Genomic DNA, 16,219 nt, shown 5'->3' on the forward strand with positions numbered 1-16,219 from the left:
TTTTTTTTTTTTTTGGGAGGAATTGCTGGTCCAGTGGAGTGTGGTGACGCTTACTCAACCATCACAAGGACCTCGGTCCTGTGCTCCGAATGGGGGGAGAGGGGTAGGGGGGGACAATGGGTGGGTGGGTGGGCTCAACAGGGGGTGGGGTGGGTGGAGTGGGCGGTAGGGTGGGTGAACTGGGTGGTGCTGTGGTGGTGGGTGGAAGAGGTGATTGGAATTATTGACATTAACTTCAGTAAGATGATTATAAATGCATGTAAGATGTCAGTCATTCGACCATTTTTCAAGGTGAACAGTAGGAATACATTCTATAAATTTCTAAACTATTACTCAGATATATTTCTTTTTGTTATATATATAATTAATGACAGGCCCTAGATTGACGTGTGCAACTTGGAATATTTGCGGATTGAATGACCCCAAGAAGCGTAGGCTTTTTTATAGGCTGCTACAGATGATGCAAGTGGACCTAATCTGCCTCCAGGAAACACATATCCCTTGGGGTAGTCGCCACCATCTTAGATTTTTGGGTTACGATTTAGTGGCCTCCACTCGACAAACTTCCACTATTAGGGATGTAGCTATTATCTCAAAAGCTCGAGTCGGACAGGTTAAAAGGATTAAGCAGGATAATTCTGGTAGATGGCTAATCGTTGAGCTGCTGGTTAACAATCGTCTGCTTTCTATTTGTTCGATTTACGCATCTAATTTAGATGACCCGCAGGCTCTTATAGACTTAAACGTAGAATTAGCTATGTGGCCACACCCACTAATCTTCTGTGGAGACTTTAATATTAACATTCCAAGTCAGTTAGATATCACAAAGCATAGTGCTTATGTTGGGCGGAAACCTCAGGTTTACAAGGCGCTTCGTATATTACTCTCTGAACATGGATTGGCAGACTTATGGCATGTCAATCATCCAACCTATGATGGGTTTACTTTTTATTCAATACCTCACCAAAAGATGGTCCGCATCGATTTTGTCTTCATGTCTTCTGAGGTTATGGGGTCTACTAAGATTAAAATTGACCCTCGGACCATATCAGATCATAATTCCATCATTTTTAGCTTTTCATGGGATCGCCAAGTTAATCAAATTAGGTCATGGACCTTCGATAGGAAGCTATTGCTTGATAAATTATACCAGGAACGGATGTCGGTTTGGATTCCAGAGTTCTTTGAAATTAACAGCCCTACTGCACCAGCTGGCATAGTCTGGGACACTTTTAAAGCCGCCTTGTGCGGCGAAACTAAGAGAATCGCATCCTATCGCTGGCAAGCAGAACAGCAAATTCTTAAAAGTAGAGTAGCAGCACTCCAACAAGCAGAGCTGGACCTGAGCACCAACATTCTCAGGGGTGAGGACGTAACAACCAGTCAGAAAGCGGTTGCCCTGGCTAAGGCCAATCTTTTGGATCCTCTTTATGAGGACATAGCAGCTAAGTATTTTCAATTTCGATCTTCGATGTATGAGGTGGGTGAAGCTGCTGGAAAGGTCCTTGCAAAACGCTTACAACTAAGAGCAAAAGCCAACCAAATCCTCAGGGTCAGGGATCAGTCCGGCACAGTACAAGATTCACCCGGGGGTGTTGTTAAATACTTTCGTTGAGTTTTACTCAAAGCTATATACTGAGGAGGCAAACATAATTGAACACCAACAAATCCAATTGGAGCAATTTTTTAAACCCCTCGACACTCAGAAGGTCACTGCCGATCAGAATCTAATCCTTGCAGAACCCATTAGCTGGGAAGAAATTGTGGCTGCTATAAAATCTCTCTCTGCTGGTAAAGCAGCCGGGCCTGATCTCATTCATTTTGAATTTTATAAGACTTTTTTACACTTACTTAAGCAGCAGCTACTAGAAGTTTTTCAACTTGCTCAGACGGGGGTCATCCCTGATTCTTGGCGGCAGTCGACAATTGTAGTATTTAAGAAGAAGGGTAAGGACGAACTAAACCCAGCTTCATATCGGCCAATAGCATTAATAAATACTGACAACAACATTTACTCAAGGATTTTAGCGTATCGGTTTGCGCAAATAATTTCTCCTCTAGTTTCTATCCGCCAACACGGGTTTATCCCTGGCAGGGACACGACTGATCACATCAGGCGGGTTATTGCCCTCTTAGATTGGGCTCAGGTGACCAATTCTCCCCTCGGGGTGATCCTGTTGGACGCCGAGAAAGCGTTCGACAGGGTCTCCTGGGGGTACTTATGGGCTGTCCTACATTGGAAGGGTATAGCACCCGAATTCATTCTAGCTCTACAAACCCTGTATATATCTCCAATTGCCAAAATTCGTATCTCAGGGAAGGAATCGAACTATTTCTCCATCAATAGGGGCACCAGACAAGGATGCCCCTGTTCTCCTCTTCTCTTTGCCTTATTCATTGATCCCTTTCTGTCCCTGATAGAAAAATCTCAAAATATTCCTCCAATTGTAGTTCAGGGTACTGAGTATAAGGCATTGGCTTATATGCCGATGACATAGTCGTATTAACAGATAATGTTGCTGACTCTTTCCCGGCATTGGAGACTCTAGCAGTTCAATTTGGCTCAATTTCGGGTTATAAGCTAAACATTGCAAAAACACAAATCTTACAAACATCAGCTATGCCAATATCTCAGGTTCCCATTAGCACACAGGCAACATACTTGGGCATCCAGATCTCGGCAGAAGTCGATCAGATCTCTGACCTGAATTATCCTCCTGTTATTAATTTGCTTCACAATAAGTTAGAACGCTTGAATCATCTCCATCTTTCTTTATATGGGCGCTGCAATGTCCTTAAAATGCTCGTTCTCCCTAAATTTATATATTTATTTAGATCCATTCCATTATTAATTTCTAATTCTATCCTAATAAGAGCTCAAAGGATCTGTCAAAGATTTTTATGGGCATACCGCAAGCCAAGAAGAGCTATTAAATGGATTTGCCTTCCACAGGACCGAGGAGGCTGGTCTGTCCCGAATTTAGTCAATTACTACTGGGCAACTATGATCCAGCAATTTGTTTTCCCATTATCAGACGAGACTACTGAGATACCACCATACTTGGCGCCATCAATATATTCAATTGCATTAGGAGATGCCACAAAAGGAATACTAACACGCATCCTCGAGCCAAGCTATTTTAAAAAAACGAGATTTAAGGTTGCATGGGCTCTATTTACGATCTGGCAAAAAATACGCCGTCTTTTTTCCATCCCTCAGCATAATTACTATACGCCATTAAATGCCTCTGGATTACTCCCAGTAATATTTCAAGAGGGTGTAGTCTCCATCTGGGCTTCTCAGGGCCTGAGGGAAATAGGAGACTTTGCTGATTCCGGCCGGATGGCCTCTTTTCTGTTTTTAAAATATAAGTTTCAATTACAGGCTAATCATTTTTTCAAATACTTACAAATCAGAAGCTTTTTAGATAAAAATCTCTGACGAACCTAATTCTGTTTGATAAAATTCTAATTATTGAATTAGTTCAAAAGAAAGCAAAAATTGGGACTTTATATCAAACCCTCCAATCCCAATATCCAGATGACCTATCTGATCATAATAAGTGGGCAACTAAATTTGGAGTACCCTCCATCGACTTAAAACTTCCATTGATGCTAGCCAGGACCGTTTTGGTCTCTGGCACTCTCCGTACTCAAAGTTATATGGCTATGTTTAATTTGTACTATACTCCGGCAAAACTGGTTAGATGGGGGACCACTATCGGGGGTAAAAGCTCATTCTGTGCAAGATGTAAACTTTCATCTGCCGATTCCCTTCATATGTTTTTCGATTGCCCCGAATTGTCTCTTTTCTTCAATCAAATTGAAACCTTTCTCACACAGATCACTCAGTCTTCAATTAAAATTACTGCAGAAATGGTAATTACTGGTTATCAGTATTCTATGACTTCTCAGAGATCAAGATATATGCATTCATTTTTGTTTATTGCAATGGCAATGGTTAGACTCTGTATTACCTCCCTTTGGATAAATCCTGAATCTCCTACTTTGTTTTCAGTGGCAGGCCAGGATGCTGGCATGGTTTAAATTAGAAACTGCTGTACAAAAGTTCAAAGGAAAAAGACGACACTTAATTGCTTCTAAGAACTAGGCTCCTTTCCAAGAATGGTTACAAAATTAATAGAGTATCTCAGCTTATGTACTGGTTTTTTTTCTTATGATTATATGTTAATAGGAGTCTGTCTTTAGTTTTTTGTCTACAATGTCTTCCTGCTGTATAATTCTCTATTGATTTCTTGTTTGTATGATTATGCTTTATTGTCAATTCCTCTCCCACCACCACGGGAGGTACATATTAAAAAATCAAATAAAAAAAATAAAAAAAATAAAAACAATCACATTAGCATCACCTTACAGAGTTTGCCAGTGAAGCGCTACTTTTGTTTTCTTGTCTTTCTATGAACAGCATTGCTTTCCCCAGGAGGGGAAGTGAACCAATCCTGGAGGTACTGCAATACAAATGTGGTCTTTTTAAACCATACTGCTTACGTTTTGTACAGCTATAAGTAATGATCGTTGGAATGTGTCCCTTCCGGGCACTGTAGTCATGTCCTTAACTTTTCAGGCAAAAGCACTCACTGATTTCTGAATAGTGAGTTTAAAAGCATTATGGTAACCATGTTGTTCCTGCTTACATTTCACATGCTTTACTTAATCTTCAATTCCCTATGAGTGTTTGCTTTTTCCAGGATGTTGGTACTTTTTTTCTTCAGCAGTATATTGCTCTTGTGTAGTGCGTAATTTGAATTGAGTCGCATCCAGGTGTTTATAACGGGGCACAATTGGGCTGTAAGTGTGAGTTTCTCTCACTAGGGCTGTATGGTGTTCATTGGGGGAGAGCATGTGGCACTATGGTCAGAGCTGCCAAATTTGGAACTGGGGAACCAGGTTCTGCCTTCATGACCAGTCCCCAGGGCCGGTATAGGATCTCAAACCAACCCTGGCAATTGCATCCGACTGGCCGGGGGATGGGGGAGGCAACGAGAACACTGCTACTGCACTGTTTCAAGGGGCCAATTTTGCAGCACTACTGCAAAACTGGGCCCTGGTAACAAAAATGCCCCCCACCGGTCTACAACCGGCCCCCACCCTTCCGGCCCATCAGGGGAACGCATGGTGCCTGCTATGACCAGTCCAGCCCTGCCAGTCCCCCAGACCACTTCTTAAGGGAGCACATTCCCATGCTAGACCTTAGAAGGCCCTGCAACACCTTAGAAGCCCAGGTGTCCTAGCACCAGCAGATGGACCCTAGCAGTGGCAAGTATGCGTTAACCTTGAAGGCCTGTCCACCACAATCCATATTGAAGTTCACCTCCAGTCTTGCAGGCAGGCCTATGCAGCAGAACACCCTTGAGCAATAGTGACTCTGTCACTGAGGTCACAGGACCCTTGAGAAGGGCCAGCTCAAGGGTGGTGCGACTGGTGTAACCACACCGGGCGCATACTTTGGGTGGGGAAGTCATGTTTGCATGTATAAGATGGTTTCAAAAGCACTTGCTGCCTCCTTCCTAGCCTCTAGCAATTTTCGGAAACAATAAAAATGTCATGATAACTCTGGTTATTATTGTTCTTCCTGGAGAGAGAGAGAGAGAGATCGGAGTTTTGTCTAGTGGAAGTTTTGACTCATGGAAAGGTAACTCAGAGGGTTAATGTGCCTGCTGCAAAGAACATGTACCATGCAGATCACAAAGTGCACATAATGTAAATAGGTCAGTGGGCTACTGATTTTGTCAGAGATATCATTTTGTTACTTGCAGTTTATAAGTTAAAATCCTAACATAGAACAGTGAGCTACTAACTGTCATCTAAGAGCTGCACGCAAACTGCAAGGTAACAATTAGAGCATTATGTTTTTTTTAACTAGTCTTTGATTATCCTAATGTTGCAAAAGATGTTCATTCAGACGGAAATCAATTCTGATGATTAAAGAGAACCTCCAACCATGGTATTACGTTTTAAATTCTCAGTTTGTGTTTCTCCAGACCAATCACTATTAAATCATATTGCCTACTAGTATGGTTGTCATGTGGCTCCTACACCTTGTAGTCCTTTGTCGTATGTAACATTTCCTATACAGTGATTTTCTCTGTGTAATGTAAAGTACTCTGACACCCTACACTGGTATGAGCGGCACTGTAAATCAAATTAAATGCATCTAAGAGAGAGTGTAGTTATGGACACTTGAAGGGCACTGTTAAAGTGTGGTAGTGAGGGAATCTGTGGTGGAAGTGGTCATTGGGGGGCACAAACAAACATTGTTGCACAGGCCGCCGCAAGAGCTATAGCCGGCCCTACTCTTGAGGCCAGTCCGCCTCACCCATTGGTACCTTCATTGGCCTTGTTTCAGCAGTAGTAGCTGCAACTCACCAGGGATCGGCAATGCCAGACTTGCGAGCACACCAAACTAAGTTTGCAAACTTCACAGTCTCTCTGCTTCACGCACAAGCACTTTTAACATGTGCTGCCTGCTTTGGGGCCACTGGAATTATGCAGCAAAGGAGGACAAAATTATGCTGCAGTGTCGACTAAATTATGCAGCCAAAAAAATTCTGCAGTGCTATGCAGTATATTTTCTGATACTTTATTATTTTGACATTTTACACATGCTAACAGTCTCTGGAAAGATTTTGCCTTGTTAGTCCCAGTGTAACTTACAAATACAGCAGTGAGAAAGGTGATCAGTCAACCTTTGCGAAGGGTTGCCCACTCCGCAGCAGCACAAGTCACATTGTCATTACAATGCCAATAGCTCAAACATTCGTAAATGCGAGACCTATTGCATTTCAAATGCTTGTTATTCTCCACAACTGCAAATATGTCAAACTACTGCTGCTGCCCGCCTCATCTTCATCTTACGTCGTCACAGACATCCCCACTTACTACTTTCTTCTCAAACTTCAGTGGCTTCTTGTTTCTGAAGGTTGTGTCATTTTTTTTTCTTTTCTTTTTAGGTCTAGCCTAGAACAGCGCATGCGCTGTTGCTCGACATTTAGTATACGGGTTTCCAAAGTGCTACCAGACCTCGCTGGCCTAACGCTTGCGTTCACGCGAGCGTGCACGCGAGCAGCCGCCAATTTCTTGCTGCGCGCGCACCCCTCGCGAGCTTACAACACTGTGCGTCCCGTCCTCGCGATCGTGATCACTTTCGCTTTGATCGCGATCGCATTACTTTTGCTTTCACCGCCGCGCGGCCGTTACAGCGCGTCCCGTCCTCACGATCACGATCACTTTCGCTTTGATCGCGATCACATTACTTTCGCTTTCACGGACGCGCGGCCGTTACTTGTTAATTAAAAGCTTGTAGTCATGCGCGTCACCGGTTTTGTTTAAACTTATTTTTTGGTAGTTACTGGCATCTTCAGAAAATGCATAAAAATCTCTGTTTCGTCCTGTCATGACTAAAAACGTTCTAATTTGTACAGGATAACAACCTTTAGTAAAAATATATCTGTATGGCAGTCTGAGGTTTTGATTACCCCTGCTAGTTACACCATTCCTGGACTCCTTAGTAGAGATATTTCTACTTTGGAGCACATTATGTGCACTCACCACTGGCGAGTAGCAAAATATCAAAGGAAACATTTTGAAGGAACAGTGATTTCATTTGTAACTTACCAAGTCCTTTTGGATCAATTTGCAACTGGAAACTTAATGTTGCTTGATGGCTCATCCGGTGTTTTACTTTAGCTGATAACTTTGAACTTGCATAGAATGGAATCATCTACAATGTTCTCTAACTACATTGACTCTATTGCTCTCATACAGCGCTTACATCTTATGCATCATCTTCATTGTAGAATGTGTGTCTGTAGCCTGTGTGGTGTTCAAGTCTTGAGAAAATGCGTGCTGCAAAATAGTTGTTAGGGTTTCTCAAAGGAAAGAGACGGTAACCCCTAGAAATGTGGCCCTAAACAGAGACAAGTGCCAGCAATACCTTAGTGAATACAAAATTTATTTGAAGCAACTTGGCCACACGTTCACATTCTAAAAAGAAAAAATCATTTTAAAATGAGCACCCCGTAGAAACATCTGGATGAATCTTTTCTCTCAAGTTCAAGGACCATGACAAGTACATTATATTGAAACCAGCTTTGTAAGGACCTAGAAGAGGACTGGACAAGCAGAATGTGCAGCTCTTGTCCGATTACCGGACTCTCCTATGCAGAACTGTCACCACCTCTCAAGCCAATGTGGTTTTATTTTAGAAGTCTGATATGACTTTCAGGTGACTGTTATTTGATTTACTAACCTACTACGAATGCAAAGATTTCTTAAAAGTAGGCCTGGGCGAAAATTCCATTCCGCTCGCGGAAATTGCGATAATTTGACATTTTCGCGTTTTGCGGAGAGCACGAAACTGTTTCCACAATCCGCATCTTACCGGAAATTTTTTTCTTGCTCACGCTGTAAAAAAATACATTCTCGCGTGCGCACGATCGCCTTACCTGAATCCCTGCGTTCGCCGACAAGCTTTCCCGATCCGGTCGCGTTCTCCACGAGATGTTGGATTGTTGGTAGCCATTGGCGCTGTCTTGCGACAGTTCGCGCCCGCATTAACATCATTCGTCGCGCGATCATGTCATTCATCGCGCGATCACGTCTTTCTTCTCACGATCATGCACCGCGAGACAAGTGAAAACAATATGGCCGCGCCCGTAAGCAACCGCATGGGTAAGTTGGCGAGCCGCAATCACGCAGAAAATACCGCGAACGGGCGGGAAAAAAAACTTCTGCGTCTTCACGATATTTCCGCGAGATTTTTTACATTTTCGCGATAGTTTGCGAAAGTGAATTTCGCAAATTCCGCCCACCCCTACTTAAAAGCAGCTTGTTGGATTTTGATTGCCTGTTATCATCCAGAATAACGCCCGAAGCCACTTTTCATGGGAGGCACCTACTGGTGGTACACCGATGAGTATGGAGTGAAGCTGGTTACCATATGTTTGGCATTGTGTGTTGTAGGCCTCTCATTGCGGCGTGGTTAGTTATAGGTTGCCATATATCTGTGGATTTGTTTACTTATTTATTTCTTTGGCTTGTGGGCCACACCTACCATGTGATCTTCGAGCTAGTTTTGTTAGAATGGGATGTTCCTTCAAAGCCCTCCTTCGGACATACTTGTCAGAACTGCTGTTCTTTCTGGGTAATAGTCAACGAGGTTTTCATCACAAGAAACCCCCATCCTTTCCTATTTCCGGAGTTGCAGTCACTCCTTTGTGTTCCTATATGTGAGTGCTGTGACTAATTGCAAGAACCGCTAATAGGGAAGCGTGCATGAAGATAAAAGGGCTCACAGTTCACAGTCAATGCCAGCAGCCCCTCTCCCCTCCCGTTTCTCTTGTGCAGAACTGAACTTCTCTTTCAGCAGGACACTCTGGACAGTGTGAGGAAAAGCACACTTGCTCCTTCAGTGCCACATTAAAAAGCATCTATTCCTTTTTCACTTACAATACCCCACACGAGAGAGCCTCTTGGTTGATACTATAACCTTTTAGGGAACTATACACTTAGGACTTTTAACAATATTTGCTGTATGCACTTAGGACGTCCATACATACATTATTGTTCTCTTCTGTGCACCGACCTACGTAAAGCGAATACTAAATAAAAACACAAACAAACGCTGACTACTGACCCTTCCTCATCTTTATCACCATTTCTTCATTTGCGAAAAAAAAATAAGTATAATGCCATAAGCTCTTCTTGGGAGCTCCCTAGCACTGCTACAGAATACCGGGGTCACCAAAGACATCGACTACTAAGGCTGACTTGTATTGATCTCACTTCATGCCTCTTTCTTCCTCCAGTCCGCATTCTTCCTCTCCCGCTCTTTCTCTCTCTTTTACACACACACGAGAAAGGCGGGTGCCGGTATCGGCCCCGCCGCAGATATGGCGGGGCACCGACCCCCTCCCCCCCTCTCGCCGGTTTGCCCGGCCCGGCGAGTCTACCGCGTCAGAGTGACGCGGTGGGCGCGTCGCGGCCGGGATTGGGTGGCGGCAGGGAACCCTTGGCCCGGAAGCAATTGAGGTGCTTCCGGGTCAAGGGGGCGGCAGGGGACAGGCCAGTTAGAACTGGCCTGCCCCCAGGGTTAGGATAAAAGGCCGGGGAGCGTGGGACGCGGTCACTTGGTCCCGCGCTCTCAGGTAACCGGACGCAGCCCCTGAGAGGCTGCTAACTAGTTGTTTGCCTTAAGCACAACAGTCTCGCTAGGAGGCTGTAATTTTATTTCCTTCTTTTTGTTGTTTCTGCAGGGTGCGGCGGACTGATGTCGCTGTGCAGGGCAAGAAGCGACGACCACGCGTGGAGGATATCTTCACTTTTATTCTCTTTGCTGCTGGCGTGAAAGCGGGAAGCAGGCCGAAAAGCAGAAGCGGCGACGGCAGAAGGAGCAGCGCAATTGATCGGGTGATCTATCGTTAAGCGGGAGAAGAGTGATCCCAAATGCAATGTTGCAGCGATCGGCGTTCCCGTGAGAAGCAGGATGATATTTTCGGGGAGCAGCGGAGGAGCTTTCGGGCGGAGCCCGGGTGTGGACAGAGACGGTCCTTCGATGTTGTCTGCTTCATGGTGCTGAGATTTCTTCACTAAAGGTGAGCCTTGGGGCCATGTGTGCCGCGTTCTCCCATCATGGGGGTGGCGTACAGGCAGTGAAGCGCGGCGAGGGCTCGCAGGTTCTCTTCATCATATGGAGCCGTATCGTAATCCCGTGTAGTGCACTGCGGTGTTTCGGGTGGCAGTTGTTCGTTTTGCCCATTTGGCCTGTTGTGGTGGTACTCTTTTCAGCGTTTGGCATTGATGGTGTCATGTTGTCCACATGGAGGTGCTCGAACGAGATTTCTCGCATGGGTCTGGAGCAGAGCATTTTAGCTGCATTTTGACATTGTAGAGCCGTTAGCATTTTGGCGTGTGCCATCTAGTGGTTAGTGTTCCTTGTCTTGGCTTTTCGTCCATCGGTGAGCCTGGACGGTGGCGTTCAGTTGCTAGTGTGTTGGTGCCTGATTTGCTTCGGACTATTTGCATTGTCTCTGCGCGGAGACATTTTTTGTATGGCGAGCAGAGCAGGCCGGGGAGTGTTGGGGGTTGTCCAGGGCGCACGTGGCTGGGTATCCAGGTGTGCTTAAGCACGGGGTGGGGGACGGAATGGGGACGGAATGGGGACGGAATGGGGCGGAGGCGCAGAGGAGAGAGGGTGTTTTGCCCTGTCGGTAGCAAATGATTTTGATTGTGGCAGATGGAATGGGGGGGTCGGTTGTGCAGCCTCCAATTGCATGACTCCTGTGTTCATGTTTGTCACGCATGTGTGGTTTACATCGGTAGAGATGGTAGTTGTGTGGCCCTCCCCATGAGAGATATCTGATGAGGCCTGCCATCCTGCACGTTCTTCTTTTTGTCAGGTTTGTGAGAATGTGATTGGGGATCTTCCGCTTTCGTTGGCCATTGCATTTCATTTGGCCGGTTTTGTCCGCAGTGCTGAGCAGCCTTGCATTCTTTAAGGCACTAGATATTTTTCCAGACACAACAGGTCACCATCGTGTTCACTTGGGAGTGGACCGGGTTCGATGGCAGGGGTTAGCACTGCGCCTGCACTACTCTTCAATACTGCTGGGTGGGGCAAGCTGCCCCTTTGGATGCTTGGCTATTGTTTCAGGCAGGCTTTGGAACGGGGCTGGTACTGCTCTGCTTATTTGCTTTGGTATTTCTGCACGGCGAGTGTTCGTTACTTTTCCCCCTGCTCGCCGCATTAACATAACGTTGTGCGCTGTCCATCGGGCCATTGCCAGATATTTGTCTTCGGACTCAGAAGTCCGTCTGTGGCATGTGAGCAAGTTTAGAGCATAGCATTAGCCCCGAGGAGTTTTATGGGTTCTGGAGCAGGGTCACAACTCGGCAGGGGGCTCCCTCACAGAACAAACGCTGTTTTGGCAGAGTTTGGATCTCGCTGTCCGTTAATAATTCTGAAAACAGATGATTTGAAGGACTATGCCCCCTTTATTAGCCCCGGTGGGTGCTTCCGACTATAGTGGCCTGTGTTTGACCTCATGGCCGCAGTTTCAGATCCCTATGGGTCCATCCAGCCTTTGACTCATTGAGAGATGGGTAAGATGAGTACCATGGAGTTGGGTAGCAGTAAACATCTGTTATTCAGCACCAAGAGAACTTGGACCTTTGGCAAATACATGTTAGATTATATGGTGGCAACACTCTCCGAGAGGGATATGCAGGGTTTTAGTGGAGAGCTTAAGTAACATTTGTGCACCAGAGTGCCAGCCAGTGGCATACGTGCACATGTTTTGATGCAGGAGTTACTTAGATACTCGCCAGGAAGCATTTTAATGGTAATGCTGTGCGCAAAGGGTACGTATTACACAGGCAATATATTGTCCTGCTCGCTCACAGATCATAAAGCCAGCTTGCAGGCGTGTCTGTATAGGCCCTATATGATCTACAGGGAGTGTGTGGCCAGATATAGTGTTTTGCCCCCAGAATCATACGGTTGATCAAGTGAGGCAGCCACGACTACACTTCACGCCGCCTGGTGCTAGAAGCACATTCAGCCAGCGATCACATTTCCTACCTCTGAGAAATTCTCTGATCTGTGCCTAGATGGCTGAAAGCAATGCCTTGGCCTGCATTACAAATTCATTAGGTAACACTGTAGGAAGCCGTGTTGGGGGATTGGCTATAGATAAGGAAAAATGAAGTAGGCAGGGATTGGAACAGTAGAATAGGAGTCAGTATTGTGTTCATGTAAAGCGGGACAATACTGCCTATGAAAGCGTCCTAGGGTGAATGTACCAGGTCTACTGAAGAATATTTTTAGGAATACGAGAGGTGTTGGCCATGGCCTGTAAGCCAAGCACTGCTGGTGGGCCTATACCACCAGCATTGCCACCCGCCAGGGTAGGCCCCCTTTTTTAACACTGTTTGTCAAACCTATCACTGTAGGATCTGCTCAAACAGTTGGTAAATTGCCAGGTTGGTACAAAGCTTCACTCCTTTACATATAAGGTACCTTTATGGTAGGCTACAGGGTTGCACATTGTGCGACATTTCTTAGTTTGTGAGTTAGGTTCAGCATGTTAACCGATACCTTTAAATGATTGAGGTTCGGCCCACTAGGCACTGGCATGAGGGGAGGGTCACTTAAGTAAATGCTCAACACGTATAGGCCTTGTTGTCACACCGTCAAGGGTATCCGTGTGTGTGGTGTGGGGGTACATAGGAAGGAGGGGTCTGGGTCAAGAAGCCCTGGGCGCCATGTGCAGGGGAAGTAAGCCGCAGGAAGGCGTCAAGTCACACTGCGCCTCTGCGCCGGTCCAACTATACTCGTAGGCACTGGATTCCGATGTCTGCTCAGTGTCTGTACACTGGAGTTTAGGGAATACATTTATGCGCATATATGCAGGCACAATGATGTATTGTATCACACGGTATCTCTGTATTTATGTGCTTGTGCACTTGTTATTTGTACGTCGTATGGCATCACATGGTACCGTCGCTCCCCTAGCGCGTATACACGGCGGCATTATATGCCTGGGGTTTGTCATGTTGTATATATGCACCATTGCCAGTGCACTTACACAGTGTAATGTATGTGTGGGGTCGCGCATTATTGGGGTGCATTGGACTTGTACAATAAGCAGGTTATTTGTTGGATTGTGTGGCGCTGGACCCACGCTCTGGGGCTGGTTCACATTTGGGGTACTTGGGGGCCTATGTTGTCAGACCCACTCAGTATCAACGCACCCGGCGGGCGGCAGATTATGGGACCTGGCGGTGTCACACCGAGAGAGGGGTGTAGTGTCGGCAGTATCAACGCATCCTTTTGGCGTACGAGTGATGAGTCCGGAGGGCCAAAGAATAGTATCGATGCACTGTAAAAGCCTGGGGGTGTGGGTAAAAGGGGGAGAATACAGTCTCGCGAAGTAGCGCTGACTTAAAAAATCGTTGTTGGGCACCTCACAGCATAAGGCACTAATCATTGATCTTTGATTTTCATTTATGTATGCCTGGATCCACGCCTGATGCCTGGAAGTGCTACACATCGCTATGACTACAAGAGGTGGACAACTAAGGGGACTGGTGGATCCGGAACGTGAGTGGCAAGCGGCGGCATCAAGTGGAATGGGTGATCAACCCAGTGGTTCATGCGGTGCTAGCCTGAGACAGTGCTCCATATGCTTCATAGTTGGAATGTATAGTTGTCACTCATTTGTTGTTGCCAATTGTGGTAAGCCGGCAGTACGTTTGCCCGGCAGGTATAAACCTTCAGAGCTGCTCATGCATTATAGTGGGAGGGTATGGTTGTCACCCATTTATTGTTGCCATTCGTGTTATGGTGGCAGTTCGCTGCCTTGTAGGTGTATACCTTTACCGATGGTATAAAACACAAGTATTAGGGGCAGACGCGACACATTAATTCCTGTGTCATGGGACGGCTAACTGCCATTACGGCGCATGTGCACGCAGGCGCCTTTCAGTGCGGACTGAGCAGTGTTGGGATGCTCCATGAAGGGGGATAGGCTGGCACAGAGCCTATCCCAGAACATTGTCCTTGGATGCAGATAGTTCACGGTTTAGGGCTCCAAAATGGCAGGTGCATTCCCTATGATGAATCCAGCCCCGTAGCATTATTATCCTGCAAATGGGGAGTGACCGGGTACGAAACTATTGCTCAGCACCCCTTGTCATTAAATTGGTCACTGGGCGTGTTGGGATGTTCCGTAGTAGGGGCAGCAGTCAACACAGAACCTATCTTAGAGCATATTGGTTCGGTTTCAATGGTTCATGAGGCCCATGGTATGCTTATGGGAACTCGTTGGGAGCCTGTGGGACACTACTGGGTTAGTATCAGAATTGTATACACACATCGGCAATGAGTGCCGGGGTATGTGAGTGGCCGGTTAACCCTGACGGTTTACAGCATGGTGCTAATAATACTAGGGGTGTGGGTCGCAACGTGTTACATCGCGATGCGTTCAATCAAGACCATTTAGTGGCTCCCTGGATGGTATGTCAACTTTGTCTGATTCGGTCGGCCCTGGTATTTGTGTTATCGTACACTAGGAAGGGGGTTGCGGACCCTACGCCTGGGTAGAACAGTGGGAATACTTCGCATGGGAGTGGGAAAGTGACACGTCTAGGCCAAGGTACACCTCGGCATGGATTGCAGAGATTTCAGGAGGGAGGAGGCTAGCTAGCGTTTTTTACACCTGCAGACTATACAGACAGAGCTGAGAGCAGGGTGGTTTCCAAGTATCTTTCCTTGGCCTCAGTCAGTTTAGGGGGTTTTTATGACTGATCTTCTGAAGAGACACAGTCCTTCGCCACAATAGTTCTTAGTTAGTGGGGTAACGACTTGATAACACTAGGCAGAAGGGTCTTGCTGGAGGAGGTAATCTCCAAGGTTGGCTGGTTAGCACAGGAGTGCCAGGGCTGCAGCATAGTCTGGTCACATGGGGTGTCAGGGGAACTGTGCTTTATAGAAGTCGGGGTCCACTCGGCTAGGTTAGGTGATGAAATAGTGTTAAAAAAATTTCATAAGCTTGGTCAGGGAATTGAGGCAGGGGCATGACCTTTCTGAGTTTTAGGGTGGGGGGGCCAGATAGCCGGTCAACTATGCTGGCCTGTGGCGGTAAGGTCATGACTGGTGAGCAGTTAATTTAAGGTCCTTAGGGGGCGGCGCCATTCACGGATGGGGTCGCCCAGGAGGAGGGACAAGGGATCTCTCCTAGAACTCCAGGGGCGGTACATCCGGTTGGATAGATGGGTGCGGGGAAAGAGGGGAGTCACGCTTTCTTTAGGCTTGTTGGCCACCCCGCACTGGTATGGACGTCATTAAATGACGCAGAGTGCAAGACCCCCCAAATTGGAATGGAGTTCAGGGAACGTATGAGGTAACCGGGGGGGGGGGGTACCCTCTCGGGCGCAACTCCTACGGAAGGGCGTGGCTAATTGATAAGGATCTGACACCGGTTAGCGACCTTGCCGTAGGCCCAAATAGGATACGCAGAAAGTAATTAATGTATGATTATGTCCAGATGTTAGATTCGGATAGAAAAACTATGTATTAGAGATAGTTTAAGGTTAGCCATCTGATATCTGTGCATATGAATTGCAATCAAATGTTGTGTTATGTTTCTGCGTATAATTGTGTAAATATTGTTTATTTCAAAATTTTATTTTGTTTTCATAT

The sequence above is a fragment of the Triturus cristatus genome, chromosome 7 (assembly GCF_964204655.1).
Source record: "Triturus cristatus chromosome 7, aTriCri1.1, whole genome shotgun sequence".
Taxonomy (NCBI): Eukaryota; Metazoa; Chordata; class Amphibia; order Caudata; family Salamandridae; genus Triturus; species Triturus cristatus.